The sequence below is a fragment of the Papio anubis genome, chromosome 6 (assembly GCF_008728515.1).
Source record: "Papio anubis isolate 15944 chromosome 6, Panubis1.0, whole genome shotgun sequence".
Classification (NCBI taxonomy): domain Eukaryota; kingdom Metazoa; phylum Chordata; class Mammalia; order Primates; family Cercopithecidae; genus Papio; species Papio anubis.
Genome location: NC_044981.1, coordinates 20,173,570 through 20,199,662, shown reverse-complemented (window position 1 = coordinate 20,199,662; position 26,093 = coordinate 20,173,570). Strand labels below are relative to the sequence as shown.

The window sequence follows — 26,093 nt, the reverse complement described above, 5'->3', positions numbered from 1 at the left end:
CAAATCTCAACTTGAATTGTATTTCCCAGAATTCCCATGTGTTATGTGAGGGACCCAGGGGGAGGTAATTGAATCATGGGGGTCGGTCTTTCCTATGCTATTATCATGATAGTGAATAAGTCTCACGAGATCTGATGGGTTTATCAGGGGTTTCCACTGTTACTTCTTCCTCATTTTTCTCTTGCTGCCACCATGTAAGAAGTGCCTTTCGCCTCCTGCTATGATTCTGAGGCCTCCCCAGCCATGTGGAGCTGTAAGTCCAATTCAGCCTCTTTGTCTTCCCAGTCCTGGGTGTGTCTTTATCAGCAGTGTGAAAACAGACTAATACAAAGAGGTATCAATGACATTTTGGAGCTGGCAAGCCTTTTGGGCAGGGTGTTGCCAGCAGCAATACTTTTGTGCAGTCACAACTGTTCTGGGTACTGTCCTTAGCTTTGCTAAGTAATCTGATTTTTTGCTGGTGAACTTACATTTGGCAGGGCTTAGAGATGGATGCCAACCAGACGGAATGCCATTTTATCCATTTCCTTTGACTTATACAGCTAATAAACAGGGTGAAAATACTGATGTTGGATAGCCGTTGCTTTTATATCCTGTCTAGGAGACTTTCCTGGCAAATTCAAAGTATAATCAGAAGCAAAGGGAGTTAGCTGGGTGGACATCATAGTCATGGTGATTGAGCCAAGCTGGTCAGCTGGACCCAGGTGTGTCATGTGGCTGTACATGGCTCAGCTGGTTGTGGCACCTGCTCACCTATAGAGGGCTGGGAACATCCTCACATAGTCTTAGTAAACTTATTTTTTTGGTTTGTTTTAGTAGAATCCTTGCAGACTTCTCCTTTCTGTAAACACATTTTTTTTTTTCCAGGTAGATCATACCATGGATTATGTTACAGTTTATTTTAGTTACTTTCCAGCCTGGAGGACAGGGCAGTCTGCCAGGTGCCTTCAGTGAGAGAGTCATGAAGGGGAGGTGACGCAGAGGACAGGGAGCTCTCTGTGGCTACAGGTTGGCCTCTCTGGAGAGGAGTGGGAGATCAGGCTAGGGGATCTTCACTATCTGAAGAGCACTTTATATTACTTGTTCTTTTTATGCATGTACTGTCAATCCTTTCCATTGTGTTTTCTGAAACTGTGTCTATCTGTGAAAACTTCCCTGTCATCTCCCATGGTTATAATAATGGTTGGGGTTTGAGAGTTCCATTGTCACCCCCTCCTATGAGTTGGCAATCAATCGGAAAACACACACAGGCGCCAGTCAGGGTTCCAGATATCAACTTTGATGTGGAGAAAGCTAAAATGGAGGTGTCAGTATGGACCTGGGTTAAGGGAGGAGCTCCTGCAACCTGAATGATGCTGATTTTCCCCTACTGTGGTTGGAGCAGCTGCACAGTATCACAGGGGTTTGGCTCACTGAGGGTAGGACGAAGGGGCAAGGGGCAGTCTGTGGGCTGGCAGCTTCGGAAACAGGCCAGAGAACAGACCCAACACATTGTTCCCCTGGGAGAAAGGGTCTCCCAGAGTCACTCATTCCCTTCCCTTGGGCAGACTGAGGGAGAGAACAGAGGAAGGTCTCTTCCAAGTGTTCTGGAAATGAGAGGTCCTCAATTCTGTGTGGACCCAGGAGGAAAGATTAGCAGTCTGTTAGATGTTGCTATGGTTTGAATGTTTGTGTCCTTCCAAAATTCATATGTTGAAACCTAATTCCTAATGCAATAATATTAAGAGGTAGGCCTTTGGAGTGGGAAATGTGTTTTTATAAGAGACTGGAGGGAGCTTGTTTGGCCCTTCTGCTGTGTAAGGACACGTAGAAGGTGGCGTTTATGAGGAATGGGTCCTCATCCAGACACCAATCTGCTTGCTCTTGGGCTTCCCAGCCTCCAGATCCATGAGCAATACATGTCTGTTGTTTATAAATTACCTAGTCTAAGGTATTTTGTTATAGCAGCCTGAACGGACTAAGACGATACTTTCCATGCATTACTCAGATTCTCCTAACAACTCTGGAAATAGGCATTAGACACCTATTTTATAACCAAGGAATTTGAGCAATTTATCCAGGGTGACCCAGGCATCTACGTAGGTTACCCTGTTATCTCTGTAGATGAGTGGGGATTTAAACCACAATTGTTCCGACTCCAGAGCCCAGGCTCTTGTATCCCATAGTGTTGTCTATGAGAAGTTCTGTGTGCTGGTAGCCCTTCCTTAAATTTACTACAGATGTAAAATAATCTCTCATTATTCATTATTCAGAGGCACTAAATTATAAACATATATACCCTGCCCTTTCATAGTGCTGTATACTGGGAAACACAGTCTCTACTTAGAATGATCCCTCCCTCGTCATCTGGTCTCCATGCAGGCGTGCACCCTCCCCTTTGGACGCCCACAGGGTGTGTGTTTCACATGCGTGAGCACCGAGGCCACCTTATGTGTAAGTGGTCTGCTGTGCTTGTTTTACTTCTTTCTTTAGAAGGTGGATAGCAAAGCTTCTGCCATTTTTGTAAGCACAGTACGGTGTAGCACAGTCCCTGAACTCAGAGAGAGGCTCTCTGGGAATTTTTATTTAATTGAATGAGTCTGTAACTACTTTCCATCCATTTTGGAGTTCAAGAAAGAGGAAAACAGATGGACGCAAAGGCCAGCAGGAGAAAATAGAATCAAGTGGGGGTGGATGGGGGAGGGGAAGAAGAAGGCAGAAGGGAGATGGTAATAGGAGGAGAAAGAAAAGAAATCTAAGAAAGGAAGGGTCTCACCCTGGACAGGTGAAGCGCGCCAGGGAGTGGCGTTTCCTCCTCCACCTGTGGTGGTTCTATCCTTTTTGAGATGCTCTGGCCATCCAGAGGTGGCCTGGGGTTCCTCCTCTTAGGGTGGCACCTGGGGAGGGAGGAGTCACTATAACAGTGGAAGTTGTGGCCAGATTGTCATTCATAATTCATCTCTCCCCACTGCAGCCACAAGACGGGAAATGCCCTCAACAGGCAAGTACTTTGGCAGCTGAGAAGCAGGCAAGATGAAATCATCCTGTTTCTATTTTTAACTGCTATTAGCACTGCCTAAAACTGATTGGCTCAAGATAATCGTTTGCTAGTATTTCTATTTTAATTATATGTCTCATTAGGCTAAATCAAACTGGTTCCTGGTCATTTCGCTTTCTTTAATTCTTAAATTTTAAGTTCTAATTAAGTCTTTCTAGGCCTCCAGTTGGAAAACATGTTGCAAGTTTACGGAAGACATGCCGTTTATTAAGTGAAAGTTTTAATTAAATGCACTTGCCCATGGATACATTGTATGTCTCTGAATTTAAAACATTAGAAGTATCAAGTAATTGGTATTTACTAAGTGGCCAAAAGGGAGAGATGGTGTCAAATTTAAAAGCCAGAAATTCGTATTTAAAGTCCAGCAATTCTCATGAGGGTAAGGGCAGCTCAAAGTGGGATTTTGTTGTCAGGTTCATCAAGTGTGGACAAATCTTGAACTTAATGCCAAAAACTAGAGCAGCTCATTCAATGAGGGTCAGAGAGTAGGATGTGAGTGAGGCAGAGCCGTGGTGTTTATTGGAGCAAGAAAGGGGTGAACGAGCTGTCTGAGGGGCCCCAGAGTCCCCCCTGGGGAGGCCCTCGGGAGATGGCAGGGGTGAGCCAATAAGGGAAAATAGCAGGGCTGAGGGAGGGGGAAATGGCAAGTAATGAGGGCAAGAGTGAGTGGAAGTGGTTGGGAAAAGGAATGAGGGGGAAATAGGAGCAAGTTGGAGGACATCAAGAGCTGTCAGGGTTTGTTGAAAAGAGCCCATGAAAGTGTCTGCTCTCTGGGCAAGGGGAAGGTCTACTGCGTAAGGGTCCTCTCTTCAGAGTAGAGCCAGGCTAGTAATGGAGATGACATATCTGCAGTTACTTGTGGCAGAAGACCGTCTGTCATGGGTGCAGTAGGCTGGCAGAAGCAAATTGCAGTGTCACCAAAAGGAGGGAAAGATTCAGGACTTGTCTCTTTCCGGTTCTTGTGGGGAAGTTACTGTTGTTTTATTTCTTTAATCCAACCCCCGGCAAATTCCCAGTGCCTACTAGACACCTGTGTATGTTCTGGTGAGCTGAACTTTGAGGAGGAGTGGATGTTTGGTGGGATAACCTTGCTGCTTCTATTATGTGGTCAACAAACATATGAAAAAAAAGCTCAACATCATTGATCTTTCAAGAAATGCACATCAAAACCACAATGAGATACCGTCTCATACCAATCAGAATGGCTATTATTAAAAAGTTAAAAAAACAACAGATGCTGGTAAGGTTGTGGAGAAAAAGAAGCACTTGTACACTGTAGGTAGGAGTGTAAGTTAGTTCAACCATTGTGGAAGACAGTGTGGTAATTCCTGAAAGTCCTAGAAGCAAAAATACCGTTTGACCCAGCAATCCCATTACTGGGTCTATCCTCAAAGGAATATAAGTCATTTTAAAGACACATGCATGGATATGTTCATTGCAGCACTATTCACAGTAACAGACACATGGAATCAGCCTAAATGCCCATTAATGATAGACTGGATAAAGAAAATGTGGTACATATACACCATGGAATACTACGCAGCCGTGAAAATGAATGAGATCATGTCCTTTGCAGGGACATGGATAGAGCTACAAGCCATTATCCTCAGCAAACTAATGCAGGAACAGAAAACCAAATATTGCATGTTTTCACTTATAAGTGGGAGCTGAATGATGAGAACACATGGACACATGGTGTGGGGGCAGAGGGAACAGCACACAATGGGGCTTAATTCAGATTTTCTCCCGTATAAGAATGAGATCTTGAGAGGCAACTGCATGCAGCCTAAGCACCTCAGTTTGACTAATGGAGCTGCCTACAGCTGAGTGTTTTGGGGCCATTAACTTTATGTGGAGTTTTCTCAGTAGCACATTGAGGGTTGTTGAGAAGATTAAATGAGATAGTAGACTTGAAACATGCAGAATAAAAGTCAACATTTGTGGGGTGTGGAGGTGGGGAGAGGGAGAGCATCAGGAAGAATAATGAATGGTGGGCTTAGTACCTAGGTGATAGGATAATCTGTGCAGCAAACCACCATGGCACACGTTTGCCTATGTAACAAACCTGCACATCCTGCACATGTATCCCTGAACTTAAAAGTTGAAGAAAAAAACAAAAAAAAACCCATTAAACACATTTATAGGAGTTTTTGAGTTAGAATCTTATGGATCATTAATATGATCTTCTAATTTTCCTAGCTGGAAAGCTTAGCCCCTGAGGGACTAGATGAATCGTCTGGTGTTCAATTCATACCAGACAATGATTGCATCCCATGGTGTGCTTGTCCCAGAGCTAGGTGGTGGCTGGTTCAGAATCAGGGAATGAATGTCTTCACCCTGACTCCAGGTGTACTTGAGGTATACCTGGAAGGACTGTCATGTTTAGAACAACAACAACTATTAATTTTGAAATATTTACTTCCCAGAATTCTATGATGCTTTTCCAACATGTGTGTTCCAGGGATTAGCATTTGGATTGCAAGGATGAGCTCTTCTTTGAACTTGGTGGCCATAGCAAGGTTAGCCTATTCTCCGAAGGGAAGTGGCATCCTTTGGGACAGGTTAGAGGATTATTCATTGAATCAACATGTTTTATTTTTATTTATCAACAAGTTTTATTTTTATTTATTAACTTTATTTATCAACTTTATCAACTTTCCTGAGTGCCCCTCTGCCTAATTGCAACCCCCTTGCCCACAGAACTTATATCCCTGGGGACTAACTAGTAGCAGCAGAAAGTGACTTCCGCTTGGAATGGTCCAATTTAAATGTAAAACAGAAATAGAAAACAACCACAGTGGGAGACAGGAAGTTGCATCTTGGCTTAGTGGGGTTCCAAAGTAGTAGATTTTTTAAGTTTATGCCACTGAAAAAATTAATTGTGTACTGTATAGGGCTAAGGGGTTTACACAGAAAACCAAAGTATATTTCCTTCCACATGGGGATAGAGTAGCTTTAATGTCAGAATAGAGCATTGAGAACCTTTCAGGTACCTGTGGGACATGAATCTTGCGAGTGACACTCAATGCCAGGGAGTCTCCCCAGGTATCCATTCTACCAAGAGGAATTTAGGGGAACTGGCTTCAGAGTAAAGGGAAAGAGGGAAGTGAGGCTGTAGAGGTGGTGGCAGTTAGGCTGAGCTTTGGGGAAAGAGACAAAAGTGAGTAAAGAAAAAAGTGTCAGAGAAAGCAGACATTTTAGGATAATGCCTTGGAAACATTTGCCATGTTTTATGGGAAATCAGAATGCTGTGCTTTGTCCGGGCACAGTGGCCCACCCCTGTAACCCCAGCATTTTGGGAGACTGAGGCAGGAAGATCTCTTGAGCCCAGGAGTTCAAGACTGGCCTGGACAACAAAGTAAGACTGCATCTCTACAAAAAATAAAAATAAATTAAAACAAACAAACAACCCCAGATGCTGTGCTTCACTTTATTGTCCATATCTGAGGACCTTGGTGGGTTTTAAAATAGATATGTTTGTTATCATTCCCAAGATAGGTCTAAACCCATCTGTTGGCTGCTTAAGAAAATGAACCAGGAGAAAATGTACCTTACTGAAGATTGAAGGCCAAGCGCTGGCAAAGGTGACAAAGTTCTGGCCTATGTTTAATTGTTGAAACACCGCCCTGGGAGGTCTTTTAGTGCTGTTTTCTTCAGGGTACTGACTGTAGGCAGGACATTCTCAATGGTAGGTTAGACAACTATGAAATGTTTAGTGTTTCTAGTATGTATGAAGTAGCTGTGAAAATTGTGGAGTTCTGACCATAATTATAATGAATGATTATGAAGCTAGACCTCTTTGTAATCTTTGAAATGGAATAAAAACTGATAGTAGGCTGGGCGCAGTGGCTCACACCATGCTTTGGACTTTGGGAGGGTGAGGTGGGCCGGCCACCTGAGGTCAGGAGTTCAAGACCAGCCTGGCCAGCATGATGAAACCCCATCTCTACTAAAAATACAAAACTTAGCTGGGCGTGGTAGCACGTGATCCACCCACCTTGGCCTCCCAAAGTGCTGGGATTACAGGCATGAGCCACTGCGCCTGGCCGGCACGTGCTTTTAATTCCAGCTGCTTGGGAGATTGAGGCGCCAGAATTGTTTGAACCCAGGAGGCAGAGGTTGCAGTGAGTGAAGATTGCACTATTGCACTCCGGCCTGGGTGACGGAGTGAGACTGTCTCAAAAAAAAATAAAAAAGCTATTTCTGAAGTAAAAATCATCATCATTATCATAACAAACACTTTGATAGTCCTTTGCCGGTACTGTTATCAGTATTAATATTTTCCACATATTAACATATTAAAAACTCACAATTACTTGATGAGGTAGGACATGTGTCTATTTTCTAGAAGAAGAAGGTGGGTAGTGGACCCCAGGTTTGGACCCATGCAGGCTCCAGATCCTGTGCTCATAGTCGTGAAACTGTATTGCTGTATTATATTAACTCAAACAGAAGCAGAAGCACAGGCTCTCATCGTGAAGTTCTAAATAGCTCTTTGCAGACAGTCATTTCATCTATTGGCCTATATGACACAGGTTGTAATTTTTTTTTTTTTTTTTAAGACAGGGTCTCACTTTGTTGCACAGGATTAACTGCAGTGGCTCTATCACAGCTCACTGTAACCTTGAACTCTTGAGCTCAAGCGATCTTCCTGCTTCGGCCTCCTGAGTAGCTGGAATTACAGGTGCACACCACCATGCCCAGCTAATTATTTTGCTTTTGGTAGAGACGGGTTCTCACTTAGTTGCCCAGTCTGGTCTTGAACTCCTGGCCTCCAGCAGTCCTTCCACTTCAGCCTCTCAGAGTGCTGAGATGACAGAAATAAGCCGCTGTCCCCACCTTGTTTTAATTGTATAGATCATTGTCAGCAGGTGGTACTGTTTCTTCAGCTTCTTGTGAAGAGAAAAGTATATATGTCTTTAAAGAACTTGAGCATTGGCTGGATGCAGTGGCTCATGCCTGTGATCCTAGAACTTTGGGAGGCCAAGGTGGGAGGATCACTTGAGCCCAAGAGTTAGAGACCAGCTTGTGAAACACAGTGAGATCCAGTCTCTACAAAAAATGAAGAGGCCAGGTGCAGTGGCTCGTGCCTGTAATCCTAGCACTTTGGGAGGCTGAGGCGAGTGGATTGCCTGAGCTCAGGAGTTTGAGACCAGCCTGGACAACACGGTGAAACTCCATCTCTACTAAAATACAAAAAAAAAAAAAAAAAAAATAGCCAGGCGTGGCGACGTGCGTCTGTAGTCCCAGCTACTTAGGAGGCTGAGACAGGAGAATCACTTGAACCTGGGAGGCAGAGGTTGCAGTGAGCCAAGATCACGCCAGTGCACTCCAGCCTGGCCAACAGAGTGAGACTCAAAAAAAAAAAAAAAAAAAAAATTAAAAAAAAGATAAATAAAATTAAAAGATTAATTGGGTTCAGTGACTCGTGCCTCTAGTCCTAGCTAGTCGGGAGGCTGAGATGGGAGGATCACTTGAGCCCAGGAGTTTGAGGTTACAGGCTTACAGTGACCTATAATCTCCACTGCACTCCCGCCTGAGCAACAGAGACCCCATCTCTAAGAAGAAAAGAACTTGAGCTTAAAACTCTCAACTTAAAAAGAAGCGGTATCTATGCCAAAGGCAATTTTTCTTGTTGATTCTTTCTCATTATATTATTTTTAGTAATTAAATTGTTTTTTCTTTTGTGGGCTCTTATAGGAGATGAGCACTTAGGAGAGAGAATAGTTTGTGAGGTGTTTCTGTTTCCTTTGCTTGCCTGCAGAAGTCTTCATTCTGCCTTTAGTATCTACCAGACAGTGGCTTTTCTGCAAACTTTCTTGACTGTCTTATTAAATGGTGTATCCAGGGTGAATTAATTTGCCTCTTGTGACTAATACTGCCTCACTTCTGACATGTACCCCTAATGTCAGATGTGAAAATAACAAAGAACTTTAAAAAATCATAACTAACTTTTTGCTTTGAAAAGTCCCCTTCAAAAATTGGTTAGCTGATATAGTTTGCCATCAGTGCGGATCCCGTGTGTGGAACTGGTTTCAAATACAGTCATGTACTACGTAACAACGTTTTGGTCAGTGAAGGACCATGTATTCTATAGGTGTCCCATAAAGTTACAATGGAGCTGAAAAATTCCTATTCCCTAGCTGTCGTAATGTCATAGCGCACATTGCTCACGTGTTTGTGGTGATGCTGGTGTGAACAAACCTAGCATGCTGCCAGCTGTATAAAAGTGTACACTCGTGTCCTAGGTTCACCACCCTCTCACTGACTCACTCAGAGCAACTTCCAATCCTACAAGCTCCATTCATGGTAAATGCCCTGGACAGGTGTACCATTTTCCATTTTTTCTACTGTATTGTTACTGTATCTTTTCTATGTTTAGATACACAAATACTTGCCTACAGTATTCAGTAGAGTAAGATGCTGTACAGATTTGTAGCCTGGAAGTAATAGGCTATATCAGTAGCCTAGGTATGCAGTAGATTACACCATCTAGGTTGATTTAAGTACACTCTATGATGTTAGCGTGATGACGAAATTGCCTAATGACGTGTTTCTCAGAACGTATTCCCATTGTTAAGCGATGCAGGATTGTACTTCTTATGTGCCAGGCACTCTGCCAGGTGCCAGGGATCCAGAGTAAGAAGCCACTCTGTTTCTGTCCATGAGACCCTCACATTCAATTGGAAAAATAATTAGACTCTGTCCAGAGTTTTTATTGTTTACACTGTGTGGTCGGTGCTAAGACCTTGTCTGAGCTTTATAACTGTCTTGTGAAGAACCCACTGTTAACACATCCTTTTTGTCTTTCCTCTTCGCGCTTATTTGCTATTCCCTACATTTTTGTCTTTCTCCTTTCTTTGTACTTTATTTATTTTGAGACAGAGTCTCACTCTGTTGCCTAGGCTGGAGTGCCGTGGCGTGATCCCAGCCACTACAACTTCTACCTCCCTGATTCAAGCAATTTTCCTGACTTAGCCTCCAGAGTAGCTGGGATTGCAGGCCCCTGACACCATGCCTGGCTGATTTTTGTATTTTTAGTAGAGACAGGGTTTCATCATCTTGGCCAGGCTGGTCTTGAACTCCTGACCTCAACTGATCCACCCACCTCGGCCTCCCAAAGTGCTGAGATCACAGGAGCGAGCCACCGTGCCTGGCCCTGTCTTATTTAAGCCTGGTATTCCTAAATATTTACTTGCACTGCCTAGCTCTGTGTGTAGTACTCAGATTTAAAAAGTTGTCTGATTTCTGGTCTGTTTCTTCATCAGTCTCTGATATGTCTTTCTGTTCATGAACAGTCAAATGTATTTTGACTCTATTTCAGGTATTTTCCAAAATGAGGCTTTAATCATTTCTGATAAAATATTTCCATTCAATGTGATATCTATTAAGAACCTGTTTTGAGATTTAAGTTCTAGATTAACTTCCAGAAGTTTTTTGTTTTCTTTTTTTCTTTTTTCATGGATGCAGAAGTCTAGAAGACACCAGTTTCTATTACTTAGAGGCCACAAGTTTCAATTTTGTGTGATATGGATGAAAACTCACATTTTCGTCATAGAATCCATCCGTATTAGTCCATTCTCACACTGTTATAAAGAAATACCTGAGACTGGGTAATTTATTAAAACAAACAGAAAAAGGCTTAATCGGCATATGGTTCTGCAGGCTGTACAGGAAGCATGGCAGCATTAGCTTCTGGGGGGGCCTCACGGAACTTACAATCATGGTGGAAGGTGAAGGGGGAGAAGGCATGTCCTGTGGCCAGGGCAGCAAGAGAGAGTGAGGGTGGAGGTGCTAAACACTTCCTAACAACCAGATCTTGTGAGAACTCACTCACTATCACAAGAACAGCACCAAGGGGATGACAGTAAACCATTCATGAGAAATTCACGGCCATATTCCAGCCGCCTCCCACCAGGCCCTGCCTCCAACACTGGGGATTACAATTCAACCTGAGATTTGGTGGGGACACTGATCCAAACCATATCACCATCCAAGGAAGCTAAATCATGCTTTTCCTCTTTTTACCCCCTATATTTTTGAGCATCCTATCATATTGAAACATTTATTAAATATGCTATTGATGGTCTTGTAGATCGGTGTTATATTTGCACATACGTATTTTACATTTATTTGCTTGCATGCCTTTTCATTGTATTTCTCTTTGGAATTGTCTTTTTTGAAAAAAAAAAAAAAGCTTAAGCACACAAAAACTTAGAGTATTTGCTAACTACACATTTGGGCAGGCAAAAAGGCTGACTTCACATTCTGTTTGGTTTTAAGAGCAAGAGTTGAGGAAGCAAGGCACAAGAGGGTGTAGATAGTATGAGAAACTTCAGCCATCCCTAGGAATCAACATTTTTTGTTTGTTTGTTTGTTTGAGACAGTCTTGCTCTATTGCCCAGGCTGGAGTGCAGTGGTGCAGTCATGGCTCACTGCAACCTCTACCTCCTGGTTTCAAGAGATCCTCATGCCTCAGCCTCCTCAGTAGCTGGGACTACAGGCACTCACTACCATGTCCAGCTAATTTTTGTTTTTTTAGTAGAGATGGGGTTTTGCCATATTATCCAGACTGGTCTCAAACTCCTGGCCTCAAGTGATCTGTCTGCCTTGGCCTCCCAAAGTGCTGGGATTAAAAGCATGAGCCACTACCGCGCCTGGCCCCTAGGAATCAATTTTTTACGGTTGTTTCTATCAGTCACATTACACTTACTATCTTCTGTCTTTTCCTTTTCTTTTTCTTCTTCTTCTTATTTGTTTTTGTTTTTTCAGAGATAGAATCTCACTCTGCCTCCCAGGCTAGAGTACAGTGGTGTGATCATAGCTCACTGCTGCCTTGAACTTCTGGGCTCAAGTGATCCTCTTGCCTCTGCTTCCCAAGTAGCTGGGACTACAGATGAGCACCACCACATCTGGCTAATTATTTAATAATTTTTTTTTTTTAAGTTTTTTGTAGAGATGGCATCATGCTATGTTGCCCAGGCTGGTCTTGAACTCCTGGGCTCAAGCAATCCTTCTGCCTCGGCCTCCCAAAGTGATGGAATTACAGGCATGAGCCACTGCACCCAGCCTAAGTAACTTTGATAATTAAAAGACACCTATATCTTAGAAAGGAACACTTTTACTGAAGTCACCTATAGCTCTAAAACATTCCATTCTTACACATCCGGCTTTCAGTGAAGGTTTTCTCAATGTCTTGTAGAGGCCTGAAACTGTATTTCTTTTTTCTTTTTTAAAATCCTTGCCAGCAGGAAGTTACCAAAACTATATTTCCTACAGAATAAAGAGTAAGTACGGTCTTTAGAGGCCTTTATTACCTGTTCTCTGCTCTATCTTTCCTTTTTCTACCTTTAAAAAATTTCCCACCAGGCACGGTGGCTCATGCCTGTAATCCCAGCACTTTGGGAGGCCGAGGCGGGCGGATCACAAGGTCAGGAGATTGAGACCATCCTGGCGAACACGGTGAAACCCCGTCTCTACTAAATATACAAAAAAATTAGCCAGGCGTGGTGGCAGGTGCCTGTAGTCCCAGCTTCTAGGGAGGCTGAGGCAGGAGAATGGCGTGAACCTGGGAGGCGGCGGAGCTTGCAGTGAGTGGAGATCGCACCACTGCACTCCAGCCTGGGCGACAGAGTGAAACTCCGTCTCAAAAAAAAAAAAAAAAATTTCCCTGGCATGCTGACGAATTTCCCTTGCTCCTGAGCATTTCTTTCCTTCCTTCCTTCCTTCCTTCCTTCCTTCCTTCCTTCCTTCCTTCCTTCCTTGAGAATATTGAGACCCTAATATATGCCAGGCACTCTGGATGCATTGGTGAAAAGGATAGACATGGTTTCTGCCTTCTTGAAGTTTTTTGCCCAGGTAAAGAGGCCATTACAATACAGAGTGAGAAGTGCTGTGACTGCAGAAGCTGAGGGTGTTCCCACAGCACTGCAGCAGACCACCTATCTTGCACTTGGGCAGAAGGGAGGGCTTCCTGGAGGAGGTGACTTCTAAGCTGAGATCAGAAGGACTATGGGGGAGGAGCAGGAGGGTTGTGCAAAGTCAGAGGCATAGCTGTCTTTTAGAGTTGTCCAGGTGAAATGAATGGTGGCCTGAATTAAGGTAGCTATATGGTGGGAAATGGATAGATTTAAGATAGACTTAGGAGGCAAAAGAAATAATATGAGATGATTGATTCTGTTTAATGGGGTGTTAGAGAGGGAGATACAACTCTAGTTTCTGGCCTGAATGGCTGGCTGGTTGAACGACCCCACTGTTAGCTAAGAGATCTGGAGGAGGAACAGTCAAGGAGGAAGATGAATGAACTCTGTTAAGGACAGTGAAATTTAGGTGTCTATGGTTTATCCAAGTGAGGATTTCTGTAGGCATTGGGCTGTATGCTCAGGGTGCACTGTATGTCTTCAGGAGAAACATCCAGGCTGGAGGTCAACATTTGGAAGGCATAGTATTTGGAGGCATAGGAGCGAGAAAGGTTACCTTGGCGTATAACATGACCTAGCAGAGACACTGGCCTGGGATTGCCCCTAGAAGGGCACCACATTGCAAGGATGGGCAACAGTGGAACCGCCCTCAAAGGAGAGGGATAAGCCTGGTCAGAGAGGTAAGAGAAGACAGCCATGGGAATGTGGTGTCAGGGACTCAAGAAGGAAGAGCAGAGAGTAATGTGCAGTGTCAGAGGCTGCCAAGAGATCATGGCAGGCCAAGATTGGCTATTGTTCATTGACTTTGCAGGCAAGGAGATAGTTGATGACTTGGCCAGAGTAGTTGTGGCGTGTTAGGGATATGTTGCCATTTATGGCACAAAGGGGAGGTTAAAAATGGAGTATAGCTTTAGAGATTCTGTGGGGTTAAATTTGAAAGATACAAATCCCTCCCCCTTCCTTCCTCCTATGACTATCAAGAGATGGGAGGATGGCAGAATTAATAGGCACCACAGCAAAACTTGTTTATTATTAAGTTTTTTAAAACCTATAATTGGTAACTTGTTTCCCAGTTTTGAAAACTGTTGTCTAGTTTGCTGTTGGGTAGGATAAGGTTTTTCCTTCTTTTTTTTTGGAACAGAGAATTGTAGTTACTTTGACTCTTGGTCCACATCAGAGTTTCCTTTTTAATATACACACATATTTTGGAGAAGGTGATTACATAATAGAAGCTCAAAATAGTTCAGTTCCTCGGGACCAGGCAGAATCACAGATATTCCTATTTCGTCAGTCCTGCATTGCACAAGGGTCACCAAACTTTGGGTCCCTCCACTCTTGGAGTCGTGACAATTGTGCTGTATCCCAGCCTGCCCTATAAGATCTCTGTTTGGGGAAAGCTAAATGGCAGTGTGTTTTATTTTCAAATTAAACCAAATTAAAATTAATTTTGTTTTGGGACTTTTGAGAATTTCACAACACACTCTGAGATAATTGGTCACACCCTGGGGTGTTGCATAAGAAAATATAGCCCTGGTTCTGCATTTTTCCATTGTCTCCAGAGATCTTACTCGTGGCAGCATCTTAAATAGCAAGTCGTATTATTGGTATATAGGAGAGTATATATGGCTATGGAGTGATAAGGTTTTTATCACTTTGGACTGATAAAGGTTTTACCTAAGTCCACCAGGAAAATAACTCTTCAAGTCAGTTTTTGTTGTTGTTGTTGTTTAGGAGACAGCATAGGTTGTTGGGAAAAGGTGTTACTTGGGAATCTGTTTCATCTGTTTTCCTCCCTCTCTTTAAACGACCTTATTTAACCTCTGTATTTTACCCATTGGGAAACCCCTGGTGATATTTGTACTTAATGCCTCCTTAGGGATATTTAACAACCAAATACTCTCCTCTCCTCTCCTATCCTCTCCTTTCCTCTCTTCCTTCCCTCCCCTCCCCTCCCCTCCCTTCTCTTCCCCTCCTCTCCCCTCCCTCCCTCCCTCCCTTCCTTCCTTCCTTCCTTCCTTCTTTCCTTCCTCCCTCCCTCCCTCCCTCCCTGCCTTGCCCTGCCCTCCCCTCTCTCTCTCTCTGTGTCTTTCATTCTGTCTTTCTGTCTTTCTTCAATCTGGCTCTGTGGCCCAGGCTGGAGTGCAGTGGCGTGATCTTAGCTCACTGCAACCTCCACCTCCCAGGCTCAAGCGATTCTCCTGAGTAGCTGAGACTACAGGCATGCGCCATTATGCCTGGCTATTTCAGTTACTTTTTAATAAGAAACATGACACTATAGTATCAGAGCATAATCGATTTATGCTGCTTGGGCTTATATTTTTTGATTAACTTTTACTATTTCAAATGTGTATGTCTAAGAATTTTAAAATAAATAATGAAGAGATTAAAAAATGAGTAATGAATGTGGCCTCTTTAAAGCACAATTAACAGCCCAAATCTCATTTGGGAAAGAAGATGGGCTAATTGCATTTTTAGATTTAGGACGCATCAGTTCTTTGACTATGATGGAACTTATTATGCATTTGGTAGGCCAGGTAGGGTTTCTGGGGAGGTCTTTTCATCTTATATGCTTCCTACTGGAGGATGTGCAGGGAAATTCATCAACTCTAATTAGTGTCTTTGAGCTTTTCTCCTTGCCACTGTGTTGGGTAAAGAGTTTGATGGAACAAAAGAGGCACTAATAATATCTAGCATGCATTGTACAGTTAATGTTGTGACAGGCACTGTGGAATCACTTGACATGTATTAACTCACTTAATTCTGTGAGAGTAGTTACATGATTCCTATTTTATAGAAGAAGAATTGGGGACACAGGCTAAATAATTTGGCCAATGTTGTACAACTCGGGGGTTAGGGTGGGACTTTATCTCAAGCAGTCGAAGCTTGTTCTCTTAACTTTATACCAATTCTCAATTACCACTGATTAAAATCTGTGCATCTAATTAATCTGGGTAACTCCACCCTTTTTATAACAAATACTTAGAGACGTTAGTTTAGTGGGTAATAAACTCATTGGCCAAAGCCAGTAATAAATGAAAAGGCGTTCAACCAGCAGTAAGGAAAATGCAAATTAAAATTAATGCAGTATCAGTTTTTCACAATCTCACTGAAAAAAATTTAACAGATTAACAGCACCCTATGCTGGCAAGGGTGAGGAGAACATACTCTTATATGTTATTGGGGGGAAGTAAAACATTGCTTTAACTTTTGGAGAATGTGATCTGGTGGTATTTATACAATTAAAAAATTATATACTACTTGATCAAGCAAGGAATTTATCTTATAGACATAAATTTACCAGTACGTGAAAATATAGATACAATAATTTTTATGGTGCTATTTGTAATAGCAAAAAAACTGAAAAGAACTTGGAAGTTGTAGAATGGTTGAGTAAATTATGTCACATCCATAGTATCGGAGTTTCGGGCAACTAACAGACAACACTCTGCTTTCCTCCTAGATGTGGAACCAGTTTGGAAATAAGACCCAAGAGACAGACAGGGGGAGATCAAATCATTATCTTCATTAATGATAAAGCTGTGACCACAATGGGTTTCCTCTGTCTTTTCTTTCCATTTTCCTTTCCTTTCCCTCCTTTTCCTTCCCTTTCCCTTTCCCTTTCCTTTCCTTTCATTCATGAGAGGGTCTCACTCTGTCGCCCAGGCTGGAGTTCAGTGGCACCATCACAGCTCACTGCAGGCTTCATCTGCTGGGCTTAAGTGATCCTCCCACCTCAGCCTCTCAAGTAGCTAGGACTACAGGTGCAAGTCACCACATTTGGGTAATTTTTTATATTTTTCATAGAGATGAGGTCGCACTGTGTTGCCCAGGCTGGTCTTGAACTCCTGAGCTCAAACGATCCTCCTGCCTCGGCCTCCCAAAGTGCTGGGATTATAGCACTACGCCTGGCAATTTTCCTACTTCTTTATCCTTGAATGACACTGATTCGGCCACCCAATTCCTGATACTGCTGAGCAGACACTCCAGGACCACTGCGGGCAGGACAACATTATGTGCCACAACTCTGTGCAGGGAGCACAGAACGGAGAATACCTTTGTCTAAAGGCAGGCTGGCTCCCAAAGAGAGAAGTTCTCAAAGGCCCGAGCTGGGCCTGCTCAGTGCCTCTTCTCAATTTAGCAGCTGGTTAATTCAGTCAGTCCTCCTTCCCTGGGGAGGAGAGTGGGAGGGAGTCAGGGCGGAGGAAAAGGGGAAATGTTCCTTCCATATTTTTCCTCCTAGGGAATGGAGTAAAGATCACCCTCTCTCTATGAAAATCTAAGGCATGGGGAAAGTTTACTACATCTGCCATGCTGTGTGGAATATTATGCAGCTTTAAAAAGTACAAGCTAGCTCAATATGAGTTGACTTGGAAAGATGTCCATCTTTTGCTGATTGAAAAACAAGTTACAGTGTAGTTTTTACACCATGGTTATGATAAAGTAAAGGAGAAATCAATGCATATGGATATATGTTTGGATTTTGAAAGTAAACATAGAAAACAGTATTAAAGTATATGCTCCATCTGCTAAAAAGGGAGATGCACAGTAGGTATAGAAGGTTGGGATTATGAGGGATCCGTGAGCTTCTTTCATGTACTTCTCTGTATTGTTCATTTTTAAAAAATGAGCATTCATTAATTTTATAATAAAATGAAATTAGCCTGAACTCTATGGCTTCTTTTAATGGACTTCATTTGTATGTAGTTCTCCTAGATGCTTGGAAGAAGGACCTGCAGTTCTTATATGTTTCATTCCATCTCGGAATATAGGATGTTGGGTTAGTTAGCTTAGTTTACCTATTCTAACCAAACTGGTTTCCCTATTCTTTTTTTTTTTTGAAACAGAGTCTCGCTCTGTTGCTCAGGCTGGAGTGCACTGGCACAGTCTTGGCTCACTGCAGCCTCTGCCTCCTGGGTGCAAGCGACTCTCCTGCTTTAGCCTCCCAAGTAGCTGGGATTACAGGTGTGTGCCACCACGCCCGGCTAATTTTTGTATTTTTAGTAGAGATGGGGTTTCACCATATTGGCCAGGCTAGGCTTGAACTCCTGACCTCAAGTGATCCACCCAGCCTCGACCTCCCAAAGTGCTAGGATTACAGGCGTGAGCCACTGCACCCAGCCCACTATTCATTTTTAAGCCTTCTGCGTAGAATTGGGTACACAGAGTGCCAAACGTTTCTATAGCCCCTCTGTAGGTTCATGGAGCAGGGTGTGTGGAGTGGTAAGGGAATGTTAGAGAGCCAAGATGCAGTCGTAGTCTGTCAGCCGGTACATGTAGACTAGTTCTCAAAAAAGTATCAAGCAATACAGATGTTGCAGTTGTTGGACATGTAGTTTTGAATCTATTTATAAAGCAGAAGCTGATTGGACCACGGAGTCAGGAGAATCTGGTCACCGTAACCTTTCCCCTCTGTGGACCGGTTTCCTTACCCACAAAATGAGGGACTTGGACCAGATAATTGCTAATAGTCTTCGCTTCTCTTGTCTATTTTATGCCTGATTTAAATCTTTAATTACAGATGCTCCTCAAACTATGATGGAGTTACATCCCAGAAAACCTATCCTAAGTTGAAAATACCAGAAAAGTCAAAAATGCATTGAATATGCCCAACTTATCCACATCATAGCTTAGCCCACCCTATCTTAAATATGCTCAGAACACTACAGTTGGGCAAAATAATCTATCACAAAGGCTATCTTATAATAAAGTGTTGAGTATCTCATGTAATTTGTTGAATTCTGTACTGAAAGTGAAAAACAGAATGGTCGTATGGGTACTCAAAGTTCGGTTTCTACTGAATGCAAGTCACTTTCACACCATCGTAAAGTAGAAAAATCGTTAAGTCGAACCATCATGAATAAGTCAGGGAATGTCTGTACTGTAACACACACTCGTTAAGCTGCCTCTTTCTTCCCGCTTGGCATCATAAGTTGAAGCTGTAGATCTCAGCCCTGGCTGAATATTAAATTCGCCTTGGAACCTAAAAAAACTTTTTTTTAAAGATGCCTTACTCCCCACCCCCGCCCCCTCCCCCCCAACACAGTCTGATCTGGATTGGGATTCTAAAATCAGTCATTTTAAATTTTAGTTTTCCAAAAAAAACACAAAAACCCAGCTCTTTGGTTGATTCCAGTTTTGAGAGCTGCTGTCTTAGAGAGGTCCTGCTAGTTAGCTACCACTTTGGAGCCTGTCTAATACTTGTGAAGCTTTATAGTTCTTTTAAAGTACTATACAAAATACTTTCATAGTACTTTCACGTTCCATTTAGTGCCCACCACAATTGGGTAGAGTAGATGTTATTAGTATCCCACATACCCACTTAACCTTGTAAGTGGTCGTGGTCTCTTATTTGAGGTTACTTTTCATGATGGAACCAGACTGAAAGAAGGTGACTCCAGGACCAGGTGGGTGGACCTGAGCCACAGGAGAAATTTCAGGTTACATATATATATGGGATGTGTTTGTATGTGTGTGTGTATACATGTACACACATTCTTTATTAAATATATATGTTTATATTATATATAGATTTTATATGCATGTATTCTATATTAAATATAAGTATATATTATGTACATAATATATACACAAATATTAAAAATATGTATATATTGTATACACACATTATACAGACACATGCACACATACATGCTGTTGGTGGTGATCTCTCTCTGTATAAAACTTGACATCCCCGGCCCCAGTCAAGGTTATAAAGTCATCCCCTAACCTTCCACCTCCTTATTCAGTGGGATCCCTTCAGCAGTGTGTGCCCCTCACTCCCTGTGGAGGCCCAGAGTTCTTTACTCAGGCTCTTATTCCTAGATGGGCCCCCACTGACTCTCTGCACCCCAATTTACTCCCTCCCCACCTCCAGGGCTGCTGGGGAATCCTCAGAAGGCCTGCTGGACTGGAGTCAGGATGCCTGAGTTCTGGTCTCAGCGCTGATGCTCAGAGGCTATGTGACCCAGGCCAGGTCATGGACTGTCTTGGGGCTCCAGTTTCTTCATCTGGAAAATGACATATTGAATCATGCAAGAAGGTTGTGCCTGAGTAGAACCAGACTCCCTGAGATGAGATTCCAGTGTTACCACTGACTGGCTGACTGGGTGTATGATTTCGGGTACATTTTCTAACTTCTCCGTGACTGAATTTCTGTATCTGTAGAATGGAAGCCTCAAAGCACATCGAGAGTTGTCAAGATAAAAGGAATTATACAAGCAGAAGGAATGAAAACAGTTCCTGGGAGGTAGTCAGCACATTAGTGCTAGCCAATGTTAATATTATTAACAATAAAGTATGAATAATATTAACATTTTTAACTGGTTAACGGTGGAATTAACTCTAATGGGAATGTTTTATTTCCAGAGGAGGGGACTGACAGCGTGCTTGTGGACAGGGTTTTTTAAGACTCCTAAATAGTCCTGAGTTCTTTACAGTCTTCCCTGCCTGCTGGGCCAAGGATTATAAGGATTTGATTTATGGGATGGGAGGCAGGCTGAAATATGTAGATATCACCTATGTACTTCAGGGTTTTTTCTTGCCTCAAAGCCTAAAGAGACAGCACAATCATTTTCCACCTTTTAGCCACTGGAGTAAGTTTTTAAAGGGCTTTCATTCTAAATCGTAACTAATCCATGTGACATGATATTTGCAGAATAAGGTAAGCCAAAAGTCTCCATGTACAATTTAATCTCTAACCAAGTGTATAAGGACTCTTTCTCTGAGCATTAAAAGAGGGATTATCCCACTCTACAGGGATGGAAGACATACCCTGAACTGACGGAAAGAAGCTTGGTTCATGACTATACTATAGACAGAGAGTTTATACATGCCTCAAAGAACGGTTGTTGGAAAGGACTTTCAGCTCTATCAGTTTAATTCAAATCTTCCCTTGTACAAGAATGAGATCTTGAGAGGCCACTGCAGGCAGCCTAAGCCTCTCAGTTTGACTAATGGAGCTGCCCTACAGCTGAGGGTTTTGGGGCCACTGACGTTGTGTGAGTTTTCTCAGTAGCACATTGAGAGTTGTCGAGAAGATTAAATGAGATAGTAGACATGAAGCATGCAGAATAACAGCCAATATTTGTGGAGACCATGGCACATAATATGTGTTTAATAAATGCTGATTATTATTGCTTTAAAACTTGTATGTTTAAAAGAAAGGTCAAAGGATAATGAACTTCCTCAACATGTGTAAGCCCATTATACCCATTATAGGTTAATAAGCTTTGGACACACACAGGAGCTAGGAGAACCCTCTCTGACACTGTTTATAGTGGCTGAGGCACCTCCAGGCAGATAGCAGGCTCTGAGGCTCCCAGCATCCCACACGGCCTTTGCTTTCAGTCTTACCTGCTTCCTAGCTATAGGGGCAAAGAAAATGAAGTCTATTTCATTCCATGGGTTTGAGTAGAGGATTTTTATTGGGCAGTGTTGTGGGTCAAATGTGTTCCCCCCAAATTTAAATGTTGAAGTCCTAAACCCTGAGTACCCCAGAATGTGGCTGTATTTGAGATGGGGCTTTCAAAGCAGTCATTAAGTTATTACTTAATAACTTAGTAGTGAAGAAAGTCATTACAGTGGTTCCTAATCCAACATGACTGGTATCCTTGTAAGAAGAGATTAGGACACAGACACACACAGAGGGAAGACACAGGGAGAAGATGGCCATCTGGAGCCAAGGACAGAGGTCTCAGAAGAAACCAACCCTGCCGACACCCTCGATCTCAGATTCCAGCCTCCTGAACTGTGAGAAAATAAATTTCTGTTGTTTTTTGCCCCCCACCCCGCCCTCTAGTTTTTGATATTTTGTGGTGGCAGCCCTAGAAAATGAATACAGGCTATTACTCAATTCTCCCTGAGTGATATTATTTCTGGGGAGAATGTTAGGGGTTAAAAGTGAAGCAAGGGAATATACCGTGAGAGAACTCAGGCTGCGTTTGAAACCCTGGCTCTACCACTCCCTGACTTTGTGACTTGCACCATGCGCTTAACTGTTTTGTTCTTCATTTTCCTCCTGTATAAAGTGGGAGTGAGCTATTTCCTAAGGTGTGGGAAGGTTGCAATGGAGTCATTTGTGGAAGGTTTATCACTGTGCACAACACATAGTAGGCACTGGATAAATGGCATTTATTGTGATGATTAGACAAAATCTCAATTAGAGCAGTAGTCCCTAACCTTTTTGGCACCAGGGACTGGTTTTGTTGAAGACAATTTTTCCATGGAGTGGGGGTGGGGGATGGGGATGGTTTCAGAATTCTTCAAGCTCATTACATTTATTGTGCACTTGATGTCTATTCTTATTACATTGTAATAGATAATGAAATAATTATACAACTCACCATGGTGTAGAATCAGTGGGAGCCCTGAGCTTGTTTTCCTACAACTAGATGGTCCCATCTGGGGTGATGGGAGATAGTGACAGATCGTCAGGCATTAGATTCTCATAAGGAGTGTGCAGCCTACATCCCTGGCATGCACGGTTCACCATAGGGTTTGCACTCCTCTGAGAATCTAATGCCACTGCTGATCTGACAGGAGGTGGAGTTCAGGTGGTAAATTAGCAAGCGATGGGGAGTGGTATAAATACAGATGCAGCTTCTCTTGGTCACTTGCCACTCACCTTCTGCTGTGTGGCCTGGTTCCTAATAGGCCATGGACCAGTACTGGTCTGTGGCTGGGGGGTTGGGGACCCCTGAATTAGAGGTCTTTTGGGCTATAAATTGTGTACACTGATTATCAATCTTAAATAATATTTGCTTATCCACAAACTGGGAGAAAGAAGGCTCTGTAGAGATTTAAAAATACTTCTTGCCAACTTTCTGAGGAGTGTGGAATGAAAGTGTAACAAAGGATCCCTTTGAAAGTGTAAAGTAACTCAAGGGTATTCTACAGTCACTTTTTGTTCTGTGGTACAGGAAGGAGAGCATTTTTAGCACTTTTTCCCAGCTACTTTTATTCGTAGGGGGGCAATGCAAAAGAGTACTCTTTGTGGTGGAAGGATGGCTTGCCATTAAATAAAGAATTGTTTAACTTGATTGGTTTTGCCTTGGAGCATATAAGGCAGTGTTGTTGAGTGTTTATTTTCTTGTTATTAAGCAGTTGGAGTTCTTTGCATATTTTGAATATGAGCCCCTTATGATTTGCAAATATTTTCTAGCAATCTGTAGGTTGTCTCTTCACTGTTAATTTTTTCCTTTGTTGTACAGAAGCTTTTTAGTTTGTTACACTGGACATTCCAGGCCTGGACAGTTGCCTGTTGCTCATTGGCGAGCCACTGGTAAACCACTGCAGTAGGGGAAATGCTTTTGAACCGTTAATATTTGCTATTTGTTAAAAATGGCCTGTTTGTATCTCTTGGTTAGGAGAAAGGCGGTGTTTTTAACTCCTGGCGAAGTGTGTTGTTTTGTTGGAAGAGTATGAAGTCCATGGAACAGAAATCCCCAAATAATGTCTTTCTAGCAGCACATTAGAATAGATTTAAGACTTGTGTTTGAAAATTTGCACACAGTTTGATTGTGGTTTGATGAAATAAGAAGTCAAACACTTGGGCATGTGTTTTATTTCCTTGCAGTGACTTTGAAATCTTGCAAAAGCGTGGAAATTGAGCTTTTGCTGAATCTGAGCTATGTCGGTCTTGCTTGTCTGTAAGAATCTGATCAAAATAGCTGCACTCTACCGTCCCCTCTTGCATAAAGGCCCACACAATACTTCAGTTGTTGAGAGGACATTGCTGGATGTCATGAATGAAAGTGCCACTTTATTTGCTACTCTGGAGGGAGTGGATCAGTAGAAAAGTAAACTTTGTATATATTCCTTTTAAATGTGAAGGGTTTATTAAGGAACATCATGATACATATGTTTTGTAAGTTTTATTTTATTTTTAATTGACAAATAATGTATATGTTTATAGGGTACAATGTGATGTTTTGATACATGTGTATATTGTGGAAGGATAGAATCAGGCTAATTCACATAACCTATCACCTCATACAGTAACTTTGTACCCACTGATCAATGTCTCCCCTTTCTTCCTCTACTTCCTTCCACCCCCAGGCTCTGGTAACCACTGTTAAACTCACTGCTTTTTCGACTTTTTTAGGTTCCACATATATTTAAGATCCTATGGTGTTTGTCTCTCTGTGCCTGGCTTATGCCATTTAACACAATATCTTCTAGGTTTATCATGTTGTCACAAATGACATAACTTCCTGCTTTTTAAAGGCTGAATAGTATTCCATTGTGCATCTAGACTACATGTTAAAAATCCATTCATCCCTTGATGGCACTTAGATTGCTTCTATATCTAGGCTATAGTGTTGCAGTGAGCATGGGAGTGCAGATATTTCTTCAACATACTGATTTCAGTTTCTTCAGGCATATACCCAGAAGTGTGATTGCTGGATCCTATGGCAAATTCTAGTTTTAGTTTTTGGAGGAACTTCCATACCGTTTTCCATAATGGCTATACTGATTTCTATTTCTCCTGACAGTGTGCAAGCGTTCCCTTTTCTCCAGAAGCTCTCCAAGCACTCGTCGTCTCTTATCGTTTTGATAATCGTCATTTTAACACATGTGAGGTGATGTCTCTTCGTGGTTTTAATGTCCATGTCTCTGATGATTAGAGATGTTGAGCATTTCTGCACATATCTGCTGGCCATTTGGATGTCTTCTTTTCAGAAAGGTCTATTCAGATCCTTTGCCCATTGGTAATTAGAATTATTTATTTTTTTGTTATTAAACAGTTGGAGTTCTTTGTATATTTTGAATATGAGCCCTTTATGATTTGCAAATATTTCCTCCCAATCTGTGGGTTGTCTCTTTACTCTGTTAATTTTTTCCTTTGTTGCACAGAAGCTTTTTTAGTTTGGTGCGCCTTCATTGACCTATTGTTGCTTTTGTTGCCTGTGTTTTTGGGGTTAAATCCAAGTCATCACTGCCCAGACCAGTGGCATGTAGTTTCTCCCTATATTTTCTTCTAGCAGTTTTATAGTTTCAGGTCTTACATTTCAGCCTTTAATCCATTTTGAGTTGATTCTTGTATAAGGGATGAGATAAAAGTCCATTTTCATTCTTCTGTATGTGTTTATACAGTTTTCTCGACACCATGTATTGAAGAGACCATCCTCTCCACATTGTGCGTTCTTCACACCTTTGTCAAAAATCGACAGACATTGAAGTGTAGGCTTATCTGTGGACTCTGTCCTATTCTGTTGCTTAATGTGGTTGTTTTTAGGCCAGTAATCATGGTACATATTTTCATTTTCTTCTTCTGCTGCTGCTTCTGCTTCTGCTGCTGCTGCTTCTCATTCTTCTTCTCCTTCTACTTCTCCTTCTCCTTCTCCTTCTCCTTCTCCTTCTTCTTCTTCACAAGAGTCTTGCTCTGTCACCCAGGCTGGAGTGCAGTGATATGATCTTGCCTCACTGCAGCCTGTCTGCCAGGTTCCAGCGATTCTCCTGCCTCAGCCTCCCGAGTAGCTGGGATCACAGGTGCATGCCACCATGTCTGGCTAATAGAGACAGGGTTTCACCATGTTGGTCAGGCTGGTCTCAAACTCCTGACCTCAGCTGATCTGCCTGCCTTGGGCTCCCAAAGTGCTGGGATTACAGGGGTGAGCCACTGCAGGCTGGCTTATGTTTTCATTTTCTTTGGCCACCCACGTTTTTACTCTTGACTGTTACTTTTGTTACTGTTAACTGTTATACATTGTTTCTTTTGCTGTCTATAAAAAGTGTCTTTTTAAGATGAGGTTTTTTTTTTTTTAACAGTGTAACATCTTCCATTTATGCCCAACTCCTCCCTAAACATTATTTGTAGCAGGTGCTAATAATTACAACGCTGAGGAAAGAGTAAGTAGTATTAAAATAAGGTGCTAATAATTACAACACTGAGGATAGAGTAAGTAGTATTAAAATAAGGATTTTGGGGGGATACCAGTCATAAGCATTATGAGTTCCTTAGAGTATCACAGTTTGTGTATGTGAGTGTGAGTAGGCTGTGCAGGGAATGTGTGGGCAATTCTACATGTAATTTTACCTTTCCAAATGATGAAAATAATTTACAAAAATATTCGCCTAGATTCCTGCCATCCTGATATAATAGTCGTAATCCATTTTACACGTTATTTTTGCCATTT

At 42.3% G+C, this 26,093-nt stretch overlaps 1 protein-coding gene across 7 annotated transcripts in view; it reads left to right on the top strand.

Moving 5' to 3' along the window:
* The window catches only part of MBOAT1 (membrane bound O-acyltransferase domain containing 1), a 111,566-nt gene that overhangs the window by 26,228 nt on the left and 59,245 nt on the right, over positions 1–26,093 (top strand). The window contains exon 1 of one of the 7 annotated variants that reach the window (XM_017957622.3): positions 19,573–21,705. The exons of the other annotated variants lie outside the window; for them this stretch is intronic. The gene's annotated coding sequence lies outside the window, so the exon portion shown is untranslated. Of the gene's footprint in view, positions 1–19,572; positions 21,706–26,093 lie in introns of those variants that run through there. 7 annotated transcript variants of the gene reach the window in all.